The sequence below is a fragment of the Cherax quadricarinatus genome, chromosome 79, assembly GCF_038502225.1.
Source record: "Cherax quadricarinatus isolate ZL_2023a chromosome 79, ASM3850222v1, whole genome shotgun sequence".
NCBI classification, from domain to species: domain Eukaryota; kingdom Metazoa; phylum Arthropoda; class Malacostraca; order Decapoda; family Parastacidae; genus Cherax; species Cherax quadricarinatus.
Window position 1 is genome coordinate 21448526 of NC_091370.1, and position 19022 is coordinate 21467547.

General features: G+C 44.7%; 1 protein-coding gene across 1 annotated transcript in view; it reads left to right on the plus strand.

The window, feature by feature from the left end:
• The window catches only part of LOC128702729 (uncharacterized), a gene marked incomplete at its 3' end in the record, with an annotated part of 219647 nt that overhangs the window by 45149 nt on the left and 155476 nt on the right, over window positions 1-19022 (plus strand). Inside the window, 2 exon segments of the mRNA XM_070102049.1 lie at window positions 4581-4750; window positions 12503-12647.

Sequence of the window (19022 nt, forward strand, 5' to 3'; positions counted from 1 at the left end):
AGTTCTCCCAGTCAATCTCCTTGTGGTTAAAGCCACCCATGATCAGGAGCTTTGCCCTACATGCATGAGCTCTTCTGGCCACTACATCCAGTGTGTCAATCATCACTCTATTGCTCTCGTCATACTCTTGCCTTGGCCTCCTGCTGTTTTGTGGTAGGTTATACATCACTGCAATTACCACCTTGGGACCTCCAGAGTGAAGCGTTCCCACTTTGTAATCACTTGCTTCTCCGCTGTCACCTCTCTCCAGCTCATCAAAAATTCATTGGTTTTTGATCAGCAGTGCCACTCCTCCACCCCCCCTGTTCCCTCTGTCTTTCCTCAGGATCTGGTATCCCGTTGGAAAGATGGCATCTGTTATCATACCTGTAAGCTTGGTTTCTGTGAGAGCTATGATGTCCGGTGATGCCTCTTTTACTCTTTCGTGCCACTCCTCCCACTTATTTCTTATTCCATCAGTGTTTGTGTACCATACCTTTAGTTTCCTTTCCAATACTGTGGTTTGGGGGGCCTGTGAGGGTGGGAGACCTGGTAGCATACTGTGGGATTCTATAGCTGGGTGTTGGGTGGAAGCTGTGGGTATGGATTGTAGTTTGTGTTGGGATGGTGTGATAGGTTGTGGGGTTCTGAGGATAGTTGTGCTTGCCCTTGCTGCTCTGTTCTGCTCTGATTGACCTCTGCTGATTCCTTCCTTATCTCCTTTCCTAGCTCCTTTTGCATTTTTGTCCTCTCCCTCAGCTGCTGTCGTTCTGTTTGTGTTCTGTCTCTGTCTAGGAACACCCTCTTGTACTCCTCCGAGTATTTCAACCGTGGTTTCTCTTGGAGGGTCCTGTTCTGCACTGTTTCTGTCCTGAGAATCAGCTTGATGGGTCGTTTTCTCCCCTTCAAGTACCCCCCTATTCTCTGAAAATTTACAATCTCGTCCATGTCTTCTCCACTTATTTCCGTGATGATTTTCTCAATCTCCTTTCTTTCTGCCTGCCGTCTTTCAGTGTGTGTCCTTTCCTCTCTCTCCTGAAGCCCATGGATAAACACTGATTTTGCCCTTTCCTCCTCCCATTGCCTCTCCCTCTGTGACTCGGGTTCCTGTCTGTACGTGGTCATTTTCTCCCTTGATTTTTCCAGTGGCTCTTGGTAGCATGGTTGTGCCTCTGCATTCGACCTATCACCCTCTCTGCCTGCACGTAGCTGCTCTTCCCTTCCAGTCCTTGGCCATTCTTGGCAGGCTGTTATGACCTTAGCATAATTCATATCTCCTTCCTTCCTGTTCAGCCTCTCAGCTTCACATGCTGTGTCTTCTCTGGTCACTGCCCATGTAACTTGCCTCAACCTGTTTACCTCATCTTCTAGGACCCTTATCCTGGCTACTGCAGTTTCGACATGTGCCTCCCAATTCTTCTTCTCCTTCTCCAAACTCTTTTCCAATTTCACAGAAAACCCTTTCTCCATTTTTTCAGAAAGCTCTCCTAATTTTCTCTCCCACTCCTTTTCCATCCTCTTCCACTGCTGTGTGTGTGTGCATGTGTGCGTGTGTGTGTGTGTGTGTGTGTGTGTGTTTGTGTGTGTGTGTGTGTGTTTGTGTGTGTTTCTGTGTGTGTGTGTGCGTGTGTGTGTGTGTACTCACCTATTTGTACTCACCTTTTTGTGGTTGCAGGGGTCGAGTCTTAGCTCCTGGCCCTGCCTCTTCGCTGATTGCTACTAGATCCTCTCTCTCCCTGCTCCATGAGCTTTATCATACCTCATCTTAGAACTATGTATGGTTCCTGCCTCCACTACTTCACTTGCCAGACTGTTTCACTGCCTGACAAGTCTATGACTGAACAAATACTTCCTGTATATTACACTGTATTCGACGTTCGTCAAAACCATTTGTCATGCCCTCTCTACCAGTGAACTGGAATTCGGAGTGTAGCAGTTCTGGGGCCCCATTTCTGTTTATTGTTAGTTCAACCTGCTTATCACATGGCAAGTGACATCACTTTAACTCACCTACCAGTGCCGGTGTTGTTTTGAATGACTTGATTTGTACCATGTGGAAAATTACATTTACCTGGATGAATCTCATTAGATACATACAAGCATACAAGTAAATGGTAACAAAGATAATTATTATTTATCAAAGTTACAGAGACAAGTAGGAATTTTTAGGACACCTAGGTCGCAAAAAATGTCCCCCTTCGATACCTACCATAATATATCTCTCCACAAGTTGCTCTAGACCTACATTATTTGCAAATGAAATGTACATCACCAGGAATTCTGGTAAAATTTAATATAAATTTGTGGACTGTATATTAAAATTAATAAATGATTGTATATACACAATTATATAACAGAAGGAGAATTTATACTCATAACACTCACCAATTAGTCTGGAGGTTACTGTGTGTCATGTACAGAACCCCCCTCTAACTAAATTTATGATAATAATACTGGCCAGAATTACAAACATAATTTAGATAGTTTATCTGAGGTTCCTGGAGCTGTCCTGTACAACGGTTTAATGCTCAAATTATGTAGGAATGCACATCCAACAATTTCGGCTCCTATTTGAGAGGTTTTAAGCCCAATATAATCCCTAGAGCTACGAAAATTATGCACCTTACATTAACGTGCTTGTAACACATTCAAAAAACAATGGCATCTCCTCCTGCTCCCCAGCGCAGGCACAGAGCTTCCCTCTCCATTCTCTTTTTCATTTACAAATTAATTTTTATTAAATACAATGTATTTCAGTAATTTTCATAAAAAATACGCTGGATTTTTCGGAAAATACATTATTTTCCACATACCATTTCCACTCTCGTATTCTTTTGATAATCTTGTACATATCGTATATATTTATTTGTGAAGAATACACGGGTAAATTAATCAACCCCTGCTTGTGTGTCTTGTCCTTCCACTGCCCTGATGAATTCTTTCTTAGCTTGCTGACTGACTTTTTAGGTTATCCTAGGTAATTTACACACATGTTACCTTGTATGATAATTTGTGTAACTATACCTGTTTCTATGACCTGTGTACCTGTACCTATATTAACTTACTTATGACCAGGTGCTACAGGCCATCAGATTAGCAACTGTGTTCATAATACTACCATTTAGTGTAATGTATAGTGGTGCAATGTATAGTGTAATATAGTGTTAGAGAGTAGTGGACCCCCGGTTAACGATATTTCTTCACTCCAGAAGTATGTTCAGGTGCCAGTACTGACCGAATTTGTTCCCATAAGAAATATTGTGAAGTAGATTATTCTATTTCAGACCCCCAAACATACACGTACAAATGCACTTACATAAATTCACTTACATAATTTGTCACATTGGGAGGTAATCGTTATGCGGGGGTCCACTGTACTTGGTCAGCATCACTAGGTGCAACACATAGTATAACAGTACAAGTGGTGTGAAGGAATCCCCTCCTCATGAAAAGAGAAAAATAAATACCAAAATCAGATAAAATTCTTTAATATAAACAAAAATCTTAAAATATGAAACAAACATAAAATCGTCCTAACTGAAGCTAATGATGGAAAAAAAATAATGAAAAGGGATAATATGTACCGAAAGGTGTTCAGAGTCTGCCGGTGTTATAACAAGGCGCACAAGACAGAGTAAGGTCACAGGTGGTTGTGATTGTTATTAAGTCCAGCTCCAGAAGGTTACATACCTATGACGGTGCACAGCTAGCAGCTTAAGTACCCGAGTTAGCTGCCGGCATTGGTAGTCAACTTGAAATCGGCAACAGAGTATAAAGAACAAGGCAAATTCCTCAATATGTTGTTGACATAGTAGCTTTGTCTTGGTCGTAGGGAAAAACTAGTTTTGAAGTGAGGCTTTTGGCCTGTACAGTAGTAGTGTAACAAGAGAGTTCTTGTGATGCAGGAGTGGAAATCTAAAGCAAAGGTGAAGGAACACCAGACTTTCCAAGATGAGGACTTTGACGAGACGGTGGACCTGCACAGCAGAGTTCTCGCAAAGTAGTAAACGAGCGAACCATAGGAGAAGGAACAATAGTTCCCAAGATTCCAAATTCTTCAGTTTCTGATCTATAATAGATTTAATAATTATTAGATTGTGCTGGTCGTCTGGCTGCTGGTGGGTGACCCAAACCATCCAGCATGGCTGAGAAGAAAACAAAAGGAAAATACGAACCGGACAAAAAGTCATTCACATGATAGGCTGAAGGCCTTTAAAAGAAATAGTGATGACTAAATATGTATTACCTTAAAAATGGAAATTCCTAACAAGAGTACAAGTCTTATCAATTAAGTTAAGAAAAAGCTAAACATGAAATGAGAAATCAAGAGTGGATTCCATACTAACAAACTTGACGAGACAGGAAAGTCAAGTCACTCTACTCCTCCAGCAAGGGTTACTTGTTGACTCTCACCCGGCGGATGAGTTGGGGGGGGGGGGTAAAAGTAACTACTCACATATCCTCTTCTGATCAGGCATATTACCAGTCATACTTCCTCCACCAGTCATTCAGTCTTCCACTCTTCTTTAATGAACCTTTCCCTCACAAGTGGTGAGTTAGTAAGATTTAGGCATTCATGGTTTTTTTTTCTCGTGGTGCAGGAGTCATCTGGAGGTGTTTGCTGGTTATGTTACTGCTGGAACTGTGTCAGTTCTGCCTCCCATCCTGACGGAGCTCCACCTGGCTGTGGTGAGTGATAACCAGGCTCTCGATCTCCTGCCACAACTAAGTGCTTCTGTATCCTCCACACTACATAAACTTGAGTACCTAGGTGAGTGTTTTATTGTGTTTTATGTCTTACTGTGTGTGTGGTGTTGCAATTGATGGTGCTAATTGTGAAGCGTGTGTTCTGTCTCCATGCGATAGTGTTTTGACTGTTGCTGGCGTATGTTTGTGGTGGTGCTATGGATGTGCAACACCACTAGCACTGGTGGTTATGCTAGTCAATATGACTCACGAAATCGTAATGACACGATTGCAAACAAACCATACCACGGACGAGGTTAGAACCCGCGATCAGAATAAAAAAAACTCCAGGCCTGGGCCAGCTGGCTACAGTAAGATTGATCCGACTAGATAGAGTCGTCTGTTAAATCTTGTATTTGTGGTTACAGTGGTGCCTATGGTAACCTTCCTATGGTGTAGAAATATACCTAGTTGGATGAATCTTATTGTAGCCAGCTGGTCCAGTGGCTAACGCGTCGGTCTGAAGTTTTATGATTCTTTGATCGTGGGTTCTAACCCCCACCCGTGGTATGGTTTGATTATGCTAGTGTTTGTGATCGTGCTCGTAGAAGTGCTATTGGCGATGGTAGTGCAGATGCTTGTGGTAATGCTTTGGAGTGACAACCACTAGCAATGGTCCTGCTAGTGGTCTAAGTCGTTCCAAATCTTGACCATTCTATGTCTAAAGAAATATTCACTAATTTCCCTATGAATCATTTACGTTTTAAACTTCTAGCTGTGACCTGGTGTATGTATCTGAGTTCCGCCTGGCAATCACTCTTCCTGTCCACCCTTTCCACCATGTCCATCTTGTTCACCTTGTTCATCTGTTCACTCTGATAAATTAGACACATGTGCAACTCTTGGGTATCTTTATTGAGGAAACGTTTCGCCACACAGTGGCTTCATCAGTCCATACAAAGGAGAATCTTGAAGAACAGGAGGAGAATGAGGTAATCAGTCCCTCAACCTTGAGTCAGTGTGGTCAGTCCATCAATCTTGAATAGAATACGGCATACGTGCGGAGAAGGAGCTTATAAACCGTTGGTAGGAGAGGTGCAGCAGTCATAGGCGGTGTCACATTTGTTCAATGTGGAAGTAGGTCGTGCCCAAGAATTAGGCAAGCGAAGAATTCCCAAGTATTAAGATCCCAAGAAGTTGCAGTGTCTGACAGGATTGTAGATGAATGGTTCAGAGAACCGACATGTTGATAAATTAGAAACGTTTCCTCAATAAAGATACCCAAGAGTTGCACATGTGTCTAATTTATCAACATGTCGGTTCTCTGAACCATTCATCTACAAATCTGTTCACTCTGTCCACCCTATTTATACTGTTCACCCTCTCCACCTAGTCCACCCCATCTACCCTGTTCACCTGCATACCCTGTCCACACTGTCCATCTTGGAATCCCGTTCACCCTATTCACCCCGTCCACCTTGTCAACGCTGTAAATTCTTTCCATCTGTCTGCCCAGTACACAGTGACCACCCTATCCTCCCTGTCTACTCTGACCATCCTGTCTACCCCGTCCACGCCATCCATCCTATCCACCCTATTACCTTGGGCACTCTGTTCACTCTGTCCTCCATGTTTACTCTCTTCACCCTGTCCTTTCCTTCCATCCTGCTCCTCAGTATCAGAGTGAACTCCTGGAATGACGAAGGCAGAAATCTCCTTCGCTTTATCTGTTAAAGGTACTTGGTAGTATCTGTTACGGAGATATGTCTTAGAAAAGAAAGGGGTCATAGCCACAAAGTAGTCTATATTTTTCATTCATGGAAGAGGGTAAGCATCCGGTACTGTGATCTCATTTAACCTGCAGAAGTTAGTACATATTCGGAATCCTCCATAAGATTTGTTAAGAAGGGAGCAGCGGTGAAGCCCTCGGGCTGAACGATTCTTCCGCCAATCCACGTGCTTGCAGACTCGCTACTTCCTGCTGTAGTAGTTCCTGTTTTTCAGAATTAGCTTCGTAAGGAGAAAGTGTAATAGGTTTAGCAATTCCTTCGTCCACAACATGACAACCGAGGTTGCACAATGTTGGAACATCCGGAAATATGTCGAGATAGGTTTGCAGATGGGTAGTTACCACTTGGTCTTCTGTAAGTCCCGACATTATTGGGGCAGGATCCTGGAGGATAACTGAGTTAGGAAGCCTTATTTGATCCTCTGGTACTATGCACAAGGAATCAGAGGCAACAGGGTCAGAGACAGGACAAAGTCATTACTGGAACCTTAGGTGACTCAAACAATAGTGTAATTTCATTAATGTCGAAGGCCTTACCCGAGCTGGGTTTACCCAGAGGTGCTACTGCATAAACCTCTCTTTTAAGATGTGACTTCTGTTTTATGTTGTTTTGAACGGTTTTTAGGTCGGCCTTAACCATCTCACGTGCCACGTGCAGTGTTGATGATGGATAGTAAGGCGTCTTGCAGGCGTCTTCTCCCAACCACCCTTCCTTCAGCACATGTAGTGGACCCCTCATATTTTGCCCAAAAATCATCTCACATGGACTGTATCCTCTTGATACCTTCTCAGTTCCTCGCATTGCAGACAACAACACAGGAAGCGATTCATTCCAGTCTGTAGGTAAATGCATGCAATACGTACGCTTCATAGTTTTTAAGGTTTGGTAAAACTTCAGACATTGGCTGATAGGCCGTGAATGGGACAGAGGATGATAGGCCGTGATCAATTTTTGCATTAATTCTTAGCTGATTAAATCTTTTCCGAATGCTTTTACCGTGAAATTAGTACCCTGGTCACTATGACTAAGTCATGGAATGCATCAGTGAGAAATAAACTTAATGAGGGTTTTAAGTATGACCTTAGTTTTAATACAACGCCTAGGTACTGCCTCAGGATACCTAGTAATTTTAACTATAATGGAAAAGATGTATTAATTACCTGACTTGACCTTAAGTATGGGACCACACAGTTGATGATCACAAAGTGGTGTGGGCTTAATGTAGTGTACGTGTTTACTCACTTGCTGGCACAACAGGATCAGATGTAATTTCGTCCCTCTAATAGAAATGCTGTAATATTCTATAAAAGGTTTTAGTAACAACTAAATGTTCTAAGGACGAATTATGAGCTACTGTCAGGACCTGATGTCTACATTTATTTGGTACCACATGTCTATCTGATTTTAATATTTCCCGTACCTCCTTACCTGTAGCTGGACTAAATAGGTGATCGTTCAGGACATATTTAATCAGGTGACTAGAGTTGAATTCAGATATGGCAACTTTAAATTCCCACCGGAATTTGGATCTGCACCGAGCACAGCCGCCTACACAACGAAGTAATTAGCGAAATCATCACTCAAACCAGATGTAAATTCCTGTACCTTCCCATATAATGCTGTATGAACCAGTGTTCGTGTAGCCATCGCAAATCTCGAGCCTGATTTTGGAAACACTCAAAAAACTGCTGTCTCTACCACATCTGCGATGATAATGAGAATCTTCAAAACTAGGGATGCGAAGCGAGTGGTAATTCTTCTCAAATCGCTTGTCCTCTCTAGGCTGGAGTATTGCTGTACAATAATGGTCCCTTTCAAGGCTGGCGAAATTGCAAACATGGGGAATATACAGAAAACTTTTACTGCTCATACAATAATGCTCCTAAATTACTGAGAACGTTTGAAGTCCCTTGACCTGTTCGCCTTAAAATGCTGGCGAGAAAGATACATGAAAATATACACTTTTAAAATCCTAGGGCACTAGTGATTTCATTCGGAAATCACTCCCTACAAAAGCAAAAGACTTGGCAGGTGGTGCAACACCCCCAAGTGAAAAGCAGGAGTGCCAAAAGTACACTGAGAGAAAACAGAATAAGTGTCAGGGGCCCAAGACTGCTCAACTGCTTCCCATCATTTGGAAGAGAGATTACCAGTATACCCGGGCTGTCTGCAACCGGGAGATGGACAGGTATCTAAAGTCTGTACCTGACCAGCCGGGCTGTGGTTCGTATGTCGGTTTTGCGTGCAGCAGGCAGTAACAGCCCGGTTTATAAGGCCCGGATCCACCGTGAGGCCTGGTCATAGACCGGGCCGCGGGGGCGTTGACCCCAAGAACACTCTGTACCTAACCAGCCGGGCTGTGGTTCGTATGTCGGTTTGCGTGCAGTTAGCAGTAACAGCCTGGTTGACCAGGCTCTGATGCACCGTGAGGCCTGGTCATAGACCGGGCCGTGGGGGCGCTAACGTTGTTCCCTGGTGTGTTCATGACTGAGTCGAGCCAACTCAAGCACTAACGTTGTTCCCTGGTGTGTTCATGACTGAGTCGAGCCAACTCAAGCACTAACGTTGTTTCCTGGTGTGTTCATGGCTGAGTCGAGCCAACTCAAGCACTAACGTTGTTCCCTGGTGTGTTCGTGGCTGAGTCGAGCCAACTCAAGCACTAACGTTGTTCCCTGGTGTGTTCATGGCTGAGTCGAGCCAACTCAAGCACTAACGTTGTTCCCTGGTGTGTTCATGACTGAGTCGAGCCAACTCAAGCACTAACGTTGTTCCCTGGTGTGTTCATGACTGAGTCGAGCCAACTCAAGCACTAACGTTGTTCCCTGGTGTGTTCATGGCTGAGTCGAGCCAACTCAAGCACTAACGTTGTTCCCTGGTGTGTTCATGACTGAGTCGAGCCAACTCAAGCACTAACGTTGTTCCCTGGTGTGTTCATGGCTGAGTCGAGCCAACTCAAGCACTAACGTTGTTCCCTGGTGTGTTCATGACTGAGTCGAGCCAACTCAAGCACTAACGTTGTTCCCTGGTGTGTTCATGGCTGAGTCGAGCCAACTCAAGCACTAACGTTGCTCCCTGGTGTGTTCATGGCTGAGTCGAGCCAACTCAAGCGCTAACCTAACTGACTCCCCCCGAGACAACCCCGATTCACTACCTGTTTCCTTAGGTGGATAGTTGTTCTTGTTCTCCGGAGTTTGAGGTCGCTAAGGTTCCGCGAGAGGTCGCTAGGGTTCCGCGAGAGGTCGCTAAGGTTCCTCGAGAGGTCACTAAGGTTCTGCGAGAGGTCGCTAAGGTTCCGCGAGAGGTCGCTAAGGTTCCGCGAGAGGTCGCTAGGGTTCCGCGAGAGGTCGCTAAGGTTCCGCGAGAGGTCGCTAGGGTTCCGCGAGAGGTCGCTAAGGTTCTGCGAGAGGTCGCTAGGGTTCCGCGAGAGGTCGCTAAGGTTCCGCGAGAGGTCGCTAGGGTTCCGCGAGAGGTCGCTAAGGTTCCGCGAGAGGTCGCTAAGGTTCCGCGAGAGGTCGCTAGGGTTCCGCGAGAGGTCGCTAAGGTTCCGCGAGAGGTCGCTAGGGTTCCGCGAGAGGTCGCTAAGGTTCCTCGAGAGGTCACTAAGGTTCCGCGAGAGGTCGCTAAGGTTCCGCGAGAGGTCGCTAAGGTTCCGCGAGAGGTCGCTAAGGTTCCGCGAGAGGTCGCTAAGGTTCCGCGAGAGGTCGCTAGGGTTCCACGAGAGGTCGCTAAGGTTCCTCGAGAGGTCGCTAGGGTTCCGCGAGAGGTCGCTAGGGTTCCGCAAGAGGTCGCTAGGGTTCCGCGAGAGGTCGCTAGGGTTCCACGAGAGGTCGCTAGGGTTCCACGAGAGGTTGCTAGGGTTCCGCGAGAGGTCGCTAGGGTTCCGCGAGAGGTCGTTAGGGTTCGGGTTCCGCGAGAGGTCGCTAGGGTTCCGCGAGAGGTTGCTAGGATTCCGCGAGAGGTCGCTAGGGTTCCACGAGAGGCCACTACGTTTCCACGAGAGGTCGCTAGGTTTCCGCGAGAGGTCGCTAGGTTTCCGCGAGAGGTCGCTAGGGTTCTGTGAGAGGTTGGTAGGGTTCCGCGAGAGGTCGCCAGGTTTCCGCGAGATGTTGCTAGGTTTCCGCGAGAGGTCGCTAGGTTTCCGCGAGAGGTCGCTAGGGGTTCACAGAGCAACAGTGATAAATAGGCTAATCACTTATAAAAGTATTATTAAGTCATTCTTGAGGTTAATAATATATTCGTAATTTTACTATAAATGTACGGCATATTCTTGGAAAATTCTTGGGTATTAAAATAAAATCTCCAACCTCTTATATCTTTTAAAAATATAATAATGATAGAGAATATATTTAGCGATGTTTACACAGCACCAGTGTAAAACCGCCTTTAGTGTCCAGTGGACAAAGAGTTTCCAGGAGCAGACAGTTCGGGAGGGAAGAAAGTCCGTTTAGCAGGTGAGAAGGCAGAGTGTATGACATGGGAAGAGTAGCCAAGACGGGAAAATGAATTACGAAGAGTGCAGATTTCTGATTGAAGGAACTGAGGATCACACATGCGGAGAGCACGGAGAAAGAGGGAGATTAGAACACTTCTTGACAGGGGAAGCATGATAAGAAGAGTAGTGAATGTACATGCCACTGTGCATAGGCTTGTGGTACACGGATAAAGCAAAATTTGTGTTTGAGCAGTGTACATGAACATCAAGGAAAGGAAGCAAGGAATTAGATTCCCATTCAGCTTTAAACTTAATGGAAGGGGCAAGGTTATTAGAGGCATCAAAAAATGGTTGGAAGAGACTTGAGTCATGAGGCCACAGAGCAAAGATGTCATCTACACAGCGGAGCCAGAGTGAAGGTCGTACATCACTAGTAAGAAGAACTGTATCGAAGTATTCCATGTAAAGATTAACAAGGGAGCAAAGATGTCATCTACACAGCGGAGCCAGAGTGAAGGTCGTACATCACTAGTAAGAAGAACTGTATCGAAGTATTCCATGTAAAGATTAACAAGGACAGGAGACAGAGAAGAGCCCATAGCGACACCGAAGGTTTAAGAATATTATTTACCTTGGATGGTATTGTCATGGCTACGATGTTATGATTATTATTATTTTTATAGTCAAAATTAAGCGCTAAACCATCAGGGTCAACGATGTTCTGATGTTGGTGTTTTGTAAGCTACTGTGATGCTGATAATGTTGTCATGCAGATGATGTTGGTATAATGTTCAAGAAGTCGATGCGATGTTTATGATTTTACTTGTTATTCATGATGTTAGATTGATGTCATTGATATTGAAATCGGTCCTGAGGTTCACTATGATGGTGAGGTCAGGATAGTGAGTTATTCGCAGTTAGGGACTTCACGATGTCAATGTGATGCTCCAGGTGCCAGTGTAATGTTCATGGTGTTGGTGTGGTGATATACATGTTGGGTGGTGACAGTATGGTGTATCGTTACAGTATGATGTTTATGATGTTAGTATGAGTGTGATGAGAGACATGCTGGTAGTGACACTCTTGTGCATCACAAATCACTGAATGGGTGGGGCTTCAACCCATGGTGAGTCCTGAAACTCACAGGCCAGTATGTTAACCACTAGGCCAGCTGGCTCTAATGAGATTCATCCAACTGGGTATATTTCTATACACCATAGGGAAGTTAGCATGGGCCCCACCGTGTCCACAAATGCAGGCTATTACAGACAAATCTGACACCAGCGTGAGCCATGATGGTGGCTTTGAGTAAACTTGAGCGAGAGTACGACACTTCGACGCTGGTGTGGGATTCGTCTACAAAATCCAACATTTATTGTCACATTGGAGTCCATTCTAACCTCCACATGGCGCATAAAAATGTACCTAGTTGGATGAATGTTATTAGAGCCAGCTGGTCAAGTGGTTACCACACTGGCCAGTGAATTTTAGGACTTACTTGCTACAGGCATGATATTCATATCTGTAGTGGCAAACCACTACGGACATAATGTTCATGGTGTTGGTGTCATGGGAGACATGGTAATAGTGTGTCAGTATAATGTATCACTTACAGGGATGAAAGTATCAGTAGCAGTATCACCAGCAGCGTTAATGCCACTACCCAACATAGACGAGGTGGTGCTGGAGCTCACTGGTGTGAATGACGCTACACTGAGTCATGCCTGTGATATGGTCCAAAAACTACAACCGAAAGAAAGGTGAGTCTTTTACTTTCGTTTTAGAGTACCCTTCAATATTGGTATCACTGATTTCATCATTGCTTAGTTAATCTTAAGTTAATTTTAAGCCAGCCAGTAATGCTATGCATATAAGTGGCTTTGGCATGCTGCTCTTACCTGTATTTTTTGTACCTCTGTTTGTATGCTTAAAAAATTACCTGGTGCTGAGTGCTGTGATTGACACTGGTGTGAGTGACACTGCGTGAATTATGCTGGTGTGAATGACACTGGTGTGATGTAATTCTTGTGTTTTGCATTGAAGGTATCTGGTGTGTAGGAAATCCACCTTGCCTGTGTTAGTCAAGATATATACTGGAGTAGTAGCGTGCAGGATTCATAGAGAATTGTAGACTACAGCATAGTTTACTGGATGATTATTACAGTCTCTTTTGCCACCTTTGCCTTCACACAAAGGAATTATGCATGCTCTCTGCCAATCCCCAATTCATAAATTTATTAAATGAAAGCGTTAGGTGAGTACATATACTGTAGGAAGAGCGTCTGTCTCACACTTAGCAGACGGAAGATCAAGCCTCTACTACGCTTTGCACTGAATGTCTCATATGGGTTAATGCTTAACGTGAATTATTTATTTATTTGTTTGCTATCCTCTCTAAAACTATATCCACGGTTGCTTTTAACATTTCTGTCTTTATCCCATTAATTCCAACTGCTGTACTCCCTCTCATTCTACTCACAGCCTCACGCACTTCTCCCACACTCACACTGGCTCTTCCTCACTCCTACAAAATGTTATACTTCCCTGAAAAGTGCACAAAATCACAGTTTCCCTATCTTCACCTAGCAGCAAATAGGCACCTGAGTGTTAGCCGACTGGTGCGGGTCGTATCCTGGGGGACAAGATTGAGGACCCCAATAGAAATAAGTTACAGTCCTCGATGACACACTGACTTTCTTGGGTTAACCTGGGTGGCTAACCCTCTTGGGTTAAAAATCCAAACGAAATCTTATCTTAATCAACATTAACAGCTTCTCAAAATATTCCTTCCATCCTCCTGATTCCTCAAACTCTCCATGTAATAACTCTCCTCTTCTATTTTTAACTGTCAAATAACATCATTTCCTAGGCTTTCTCAACTTATTAATTTCTCTCCAAACTTCTTTTTCTCAACAAAATTTGTTGATAGCACCTCACCCACTCTCTCATTTGCTTTCTTTTACATTCCTTCACCACTCTCTTAACCTCCTTTTTTCTCTCCATATACTCCTCCGTCCTTACATCACTTCCACTTTCTACAAACCTCTCATATGCTAACTTTTTCTCTCTTACTACTCTCTGTACCTCATCATTCCACCAATCGCTCTTCTTCCCTCCCGCACCCATTTTCCTGTAATCACAAACTTCTGCTGAACACTAACACTACATTTTTAAATCTACCCCAAACCTCTGCAACCTCATTGCCTATACTCTCACTAGCCCAACTCTCTTCCAATAGTTGTTTATATCTTACCCTAACAGCCTCCTCTTTTAGTTTACAAACCTTCACCTCTCTCTTATTTACTGATTCTGTTCTCCTTGCCTCTCAACTATCTTTTGTTCTCACTGTAGCTACAACTAAAAACTGATCTGATATATCAGTGGCCCCTTTATAAATATGCGCATCTTGAAGTCTACCCAGCAGTCTTTTATCTACCAATACATAGTTCAACAAACTACTGTCATTATGTCCTATATCATATCTCGTATACTTATTTATCCTTTTTTTTTCTTAAAATATGTGTTACCAGTAACTAAACCCCTTTCAATTCAAAGTTCAATCAAAGGCTCCCCATTATCATTTACACCTGGCACCCCAAACTTACCTACCACAAATAACCCGCATGTAGAAGAGAGGAGCTCCTCTAATTATTTCTCCCCCCGCACTGCGTACTTGCTCCTATCCTCTGTGGGCACCTAGCTCCCTTGCAGTGCTCCTCTTCTTAGTATCTGACTGGTTCCACTATCACCATTACTACCTCCACCACTACTACTACCACCTCCTGGCCTATATATACTCCCTTGTGAAGGCTTACTCAGCCCTGTAACAACTTCAGACAGTATTACCAAGGCTGGCTCCTCCTCAGGAAAATTAATGAATAGAAAAAAGAAATAATAACAGACAAACATAAACACTTTATTATATATAAAATATAAAATATAAAACACTTAAATATGAAATATTAATCCTACATTAAAGAAAATGAAAAAATGAAAAATATAAATGATAACTGAATTCAATGCTAATATAAAACTTGGGTGTCTGGTGTTGGTGACACTGCTTGTTGTTGAAAACGTAGCCGTTGCCGATGATGGGGGGGGAGGGTCGCAGGTGTTGATGACAACCCACCGGTTCGTTCTTCACAGTATAGCCGTGAGTATTCTATCCCGTTGACAGGAAAGCAGGTTCTTTACCGCTGAAATGATGAGGGGTTACGTCCTGCAATTTCATACAGGTGCACAGGTAATTAAATCCAAAAAGGGGAAGTCTCAGGACGTTAGTCCATCTCCATCAGTTCTGCTCGTTGATTGGCAGGTGACCCTCTCTGTCATCCAAGCTGGAAAGATAGACAGGTTACCCACTGCTTAAAAAATCACTCTCCATGATAAGTACAATACCTGAAAGATGTGGTGATCATTACAGCAGTCAACCTAGAGCAAGACTGAAAGGACTAAGTTTATTATTGGTCAAAAGTGAAGCTTTCAACCAATAAATCCACTAGAATACATGGCAGGCATGTACTTACAGTAGTGCTGGGAGCTGTGAATCTAGTGATTACTGTTTGGACCGGAGCCCCACACGTCACCTTTCGGGGGGGGGGGGAGAGGGGAAGGGATAGCAGGAGCTAGACTTACCTTACCTTAACAAGTAGCCAGCAAGCAAAGTATCACTTTCGAGGAGGGGGAAAAAGGGCGGGGGGGAATAGCAGGAGCTGGACTTACCCTACCTTAACAAGTAGCCGGCAATGAAACTATCTTTACTATATCGCTACTCCTATCTATTGAACTTTTCCCTCACATCCCTCCTCTCCTTTTCGTTCTTTAGAACGTCTTTCTTCACTCCTGGTCTGTCGTGCTCTGTCCGATCACACAGTTGCTCTACACTCAAAAAGCCTCCCTTCGACCCCGCCTGGGTGGGGAATTTATATTCTACGAACGTCACATCCTTTTCACAGTGCTGTCGTGCGTCGTGTGAAGATCAAGCCTGTGAATGGTGCAATAAATGACTCCTCGAAGTTAGCTTTAGCTACCGTCGTGAAGACCTGCCTGCAGGTCAAATTTACGGTAATCCACTCTCTGAAGGACTCCTTCATTGTCGTCTGCACAGACGACAGGGAAGTATCAAAACTAATGAACGACTCTTCAATCAGGACCCTACAAACACAACAATTCACTCTATCCCCGTCTCCATTCTTGAAGTCGAAACGTTCGGTCTTTGTGAAAAGACTGGACAATATCGTCACCTCTCTCTCTACTGAAGCACTGAAGGCATCTTTTGAGGAACAAAACACCTGGGCCTCGGTAGACAGCATCTCCAAGATCCCCAATGCCTCTTCTATGCTAAAGATTACATTCTCAGACATCTCCATGGCTGCCCAAGCTCTCTCTGACGGTCTGGCCATCTCATATTACCACATTCACCTAGTCATATAGAACAAGAACGTTTCACATACATCTCCCACTGCTGGACCTGCTACTCCTATAAACACACCACCAAGGACTGCCCCATCACGGATAAGAAGTTTTGTTCAAAATGTGGGAATGATGAACACGATTTCAGATCCTGCACCATTACTACAGCACCAACATGTCTTAACTGCAAGGGTAATCATCATACCCTTGCAGCTAAGTGCCCACTCAGGAAAGAAATCATATTCAAGAAAACTAAAGTTCTGAAGAACACCTCCAATTCACCGACATATGCTGCAATGACCAAACCACAAACCGACACCACCAAGACTCTACACGCTAATCTACAGCCATCATCGCCCAGCAACTCCCTCTCTCAACTCCCCGACGGTGCTTCCTCTAAGGTGCTGTACTGCATGGTGTATGCACACCTTGCAAACGCAGCAAACCCCGGCACTTTCAACACCACTATTAACGAACTATTCCGTCTGAACAACATGCCTGCCTTCAATTTTCCGGACCCCATACCTTCAGCAGACATCCTCAAGATCCTTCCCAACGCCCTGAACTTTACTGCACCTGCAGACCTGTCTCCTGCCCAAGCAACTGCTCCTGTAACTTCTATAACCACTTACACCGCTGACAACGTTGATCATGCTGCCTCAACCACCGTCTCCCACCTCCCCCAGCCTGCTGTTACACAACCATTACACCTCACCACTGCTCTTGTCGACCCTCAGTCACCTACCACCATTGTAGATTCGCCCAATGAATCCACTCCAGAAGAGGAAGATAGCGACGACTCCAGTAAACCCTCATGGGAAAACCTTATCTTCTACACTTATCCTTCAAATACTGACACCATGACCTGTACTGAACTCTACAAAAGCCTCGGTGCTGGAACAGTCAAGTATGCCTGTGAATCACCGCTTCACTTCACACTCATGCAAGTTCTTAAGTTCATCAAGCCTCTACGAGGCTCATCAAGCCTCGAAAATGGTTCCATTGCTAACCTGCCTCCTCAGTTACTTCTATAACTCCCATGTGTTCTACCCTCTGATGTGACCTAGCCTTCTGCCAGCTACTCAAGATTCAAGACTTCAACTACAAGCTCGATGCAACAGTCCCTGCTATTCCTGTTCTCAAGTCTGCCCCACGATCGCCTTAGCTGCTGGGTTAAGCCCTGGCTCTATTTCTCTGACTAAGAACACTCCTCTCCAGAGCTATTCTTCATCTGTCCCGTCTTCCCCGCTCATACCATTGGGATCTTACCTGAACTTGTTTGCTTTGTTTGCTTTTGCTTTTCGTTCAAACGATCTCGCCTCTCTACCCCGTGTTGAGAGTGACTTTCCTCAGAGTGGTAGTTACTGGACCTTCGTCTTCACCATCAGGATTGGTGCGTCGGTGGCTGCCTATCGTAGGGCAGGAAGCCTCCCTCTGCACTCCTGTTGCTGTCTGAAGTCTCCACGTCTCACACTGTACGTGTAGTCTACACGCCATACAGCCAGTGTTGCCTCTCCTCGCCGCTGTCTGAAGTTTGCACGCCATACAGCTAGTGTTGGCTCTCCTCACTGCTCACAACCAGTGTTGCCTCTCCTCGCCGTTTACAGCCATCAGCTCTCCTCCTCCCCTACCCCTCTTAACTACTTCCACCCCTCCCACCAACATCATTCCTGCTGCTGCTACGACCACCCCTCCCCCCACCTCCATACCCACTTCCTCATCGCCAACCAAAGCTCCCACTTCCTCTGCATCCACCTTCTCCCACTCTTCCATCACAACCAAAACTTTATCCAGGTCCAACTCCACCTCCTCCAGACAAAACCCACTCAAACCTAAACCTGCCCCAACTTCTGACAGACAGACCAAAAACATAAAACTAGATCCATCTCTTCCTCCCCTTCCAGGAAACGGGTCCGTAACACCTACAAACACACATTCACCGATGGCACCACTATCACAGGCTTTAATCCAAACTCCTCCCTGGACATTAATTTTGCAATGACGAAACCATTAAATCATGTTTAAGGTGATTCAGTTCAACGTAAGTTATTACTTTACAATTAGACACCTACTGACCGAGCTCCTTGAAGCAAAGAGATCAGATATTGTTTTCGTAAACAGTACCTGCCTCAAAGCCCCTCAACATATCCGCCATTATGGTTACACTGCACTACAGCCCCCCTATGATCCCCACGATGGGGTTGCCATCCTTGTCAAATCCAACATAAAATACGAATTTCTCCCAATCCCTTTTATTCACCAACACTGTCTTGCAGTGAGAATACACACCCACCTTGGCCCCTTTATCTTTTTCACCACCTATGCTCGCCCAAACACTATTCTCAACATACACGACCTTTCCTTAGTCTTCAACTACACCAACACACCAACATACCTACTAGCTGACATGAATGCCAAACACACCGCCTTTCATCACACCAGTAACAACCAACTTGGTCACCAATTACTCATCTTCACAAACCATAAACACATAATTCACCTCGGCCCAGACTTCAACAACCACAGTGGCCAAGGCAAACCAGACATCATTCTGGCAAACCGAGCCAGCTCTCTATTTCAACACTACATCTCACCTGGCCCTATTACAGGCTCTGATCACATCCCAGTCATCTTACACATCTCCTCCAACTCTATCCTCATACCAGCCACACCTTCCTTCTCCTACAAGAACGCTGACTGGGATGCTTTCAAACAACACACAG